Raw genomic sequence first — 2,654 nt, 5'->3', positions numbered from 1 at the left:
AAGTCAATCACAAAAGGACAAATATTGTATGAGACCTCTATTGTAAAAACCCATGAAAAAGTTCACACACAAAATGTAACAATCTTTGTTGGCTACCAGGGATGAGAGTGGTGGGAGGAATAACTAAATAGGCAATAGATAAGTGGTGTCTTTGGTGAAAGTGAGACAGTACACAATACTGGGGAAGCCACCACAACTTGTACAAGGAAAGGTCATGGAATCCCCATAGACACATCCAAACTCCCTTAGGGACTGAATTCCTGGGCGGAGGGCTGTGGGGACCATGGTCTCATGGAATATCTAGCTCATCTGGCATAACACAGTTTATAGAGACAATTTTCTACATTCTACCTTGGTGAGTAGTGTCTGGGGTCTTAAAAGTCTTTGAGCAGCCATCTAAGATACTCCACTGGTCTCACCACTTTGGGAGCAAGGGAGAATGAAGAGAACAGGATACAAGGAAAAAATTAGTCCAAAGGACTAATGGACCTCATCTACCAAGGCCTCCACCACAGCTAGATGGTGGCGGGCTGCCACCATTTACTGCTCTGACGGGGATCACAACATAGGGTTCTCAACAGAGCTGGAGAAGAATGTAGAACAAAATTCTAAGACACACAAAAAAGACCAGATTTACTGGCCTAGAAGTGACTGGCGAAACTCCGAGAGTATGGCCTGCAGACACCCTTTTATTTCAGTGGTGAATTCACTTCTGAAGTTCACTGTTCAGGTGGAGATTGGACAGCCCCAGAAAACAAAACCGTACTAATGAGGCACAACATTCCAGGGACAAGGACTAGAAAGCAGAAGGGGACAGGAAAGCTGGTGATAGGCAAGCCAAGGTTGAGTAAGGACAGTGTTGACATGTAGTGGGGTTGTTAACCATTGTCATAGGGTAACATGTATACTAACTTTTTAATGACAAACTATTTTGTTCTGTAAACCTTCATCTAAAGTAAGAATAACAGCGCAATTGGAAGAGCGTAGTCGATGTCACTGAAATGTGCTTGTAGAAATTTTTGAAATGGTGTATCTTTGGCTCTGTGTATTTTCACCAGAAAAAAATTTTTAAAAATTTCGAGAAGGGAGAGTGTTGACATGTCGTGGGGTTGTTAACCAATGTCATAAACCAATATGTGTACTACTGTTTCATGAGGAACTATTTGTTCTGTAAACCTTCACCCGAAGTACAATTAAAAAAAAAAAATTCTATCTTGCAATCTAAGGCATCTTTTCTATCACCAAATCCATATTTTCCAATTATAGATCTTTCTTGTTTGTTTTCATTTTACACATTCTGATCACCTGTAATTTTCAATGCATTTTAATTGCATGTTTGATCAATTTCAGACTGCAGAAATTGGTAAAAATCTTCAATTTCCTCATTTTCACATTAGTGGTTGGTTTGTGAATTTGAATAATAGTTGTATTAACCAGTCTTCCTTTTGTTATATGGATATCATCCTGTCACTGACAGTGTTGTACCACAGGATAGATCTTGTGATGTTCTCTTTGACAATGATTGTGACATCATTTCTCGGGAGTTTTCTATAAAATTTACACAAATGCTATCTATGTATACCCAGGTCCCCTGTATAAAAAATCGTCATAATGTGTGTTCTTGGATTAAAAATAGTTATGTATCATCTATTTTTAATAACATTTAAAATATCTGGTCACATTTTCTGTAAGTTTGTTAATTTTATTTATTTATTTATTTTTAATTGTACTTCAGGTGAAGGCTTATAGAACAAATAGTTTCTCGTGAAACAGTAGTACACATGTTTCATGACATTGGTTAACAACCTCACAACATATCAACCCTCTAATTTCTCAGCCTTTTTTTTTTGGTGAAAATACACATAGCCAAAGATACACCATTCCAAAAATTTCTACTTGCACAGTTCAGTGACATTGACTACGCTCTTCCAATTGTGCTGCTATTCTCACTGAAGATGAAGGCTTACAGAACAAACTAGTTTCTCATTTAACAGTTACTAAAAATGTTGCCCTATGACAATGGTTAATAAAAAATATGGAATGCTTCACAAATTTCGGTGTCATCCTTGCGCAGGGGCCATGCTAATCTTCTCTGTATCTTTCCAATTTTAGTATATGTTCTGCCGAAGCAAGCACGAGTTTGTTAATTTTTATCTTCTCCATTTATTTTGTTTTCGTACATTTGATTCATGTGGGTTTGAGATAATTTACTTCAAATTTTATTCAAATCTTAAATTATGGGAGTGCACTAAATGAAACTGATACCAGTACCAATATGAGAGAATGTGTCAGTCGGAAATAAAGTTCATGCATAGTCTTGAGGGTGTCCGTGCACAGGGTTGTTTAAACTATGAGTCCCCTACCACTTCAACACCTTCACTGACGTCTGTCCCCTACAGTCCCCTCACGAGTAAGTGAAATTCCTTATCTTTGCGTATCTCTTTGGACTATACTATTTATTTCTAATAAACAAGAGGTGGAGATGGGCTGCTGAGTCTAACTCTTGCTAGAGGCATCCAATGTTCAACTGGATCCAACATGATTGGTTACTAGGCAAAGACTGATTATATTAATTAATAACAGTTCTTTGATCCATTTTGAGAGAACCGCCGTGTACATCCATGTCTGTTGATCCAGAAACTCCAGCCAGGAGA

At 37.8% G+C, this 2,654-nt stretch overlaps 1 non-coding gene across 1 annotated transcript; it reads right to left on the bottom strand.

Moving 5' to 3' along the window:
* Window positions 1-2,029: 2,029 nt before the first annotated feature.
* LOC111822101 (U6 spliceosomal RNA) lies at window positions 2,030-2,134 on the bottom strand. The gene has a single exon (XR_002825378.1). It is a non-coding gene; the product is annotated as a U6 spliceosomal RNA (small nuclear RNA).
* Between the last annotated feature and the right edge of the window lie 520 nt (window positions 2,135-2,654).

Source organism: Trichechus manatus, unplaced genomic scaffold (assembly GCF_000243295.1).
Source record: "Trichechus manatus latirostris isolate Lorelei unplaced genomic scaffold, TriManLat1.0 scaffold00129, whole genome shotgun sequence".
Taxonomy (NCBI): Eukaryota; Metazoa; Chordata; class Mammalia; order Sirenia; family Trichechidae; genus Trichechus; species Trichechus manatus.
The sequence above is the reverse complement of the archived record's forward strand: the minus strand, read 5'-3'. Positions and strand labels throughout refer to the sequence as shown.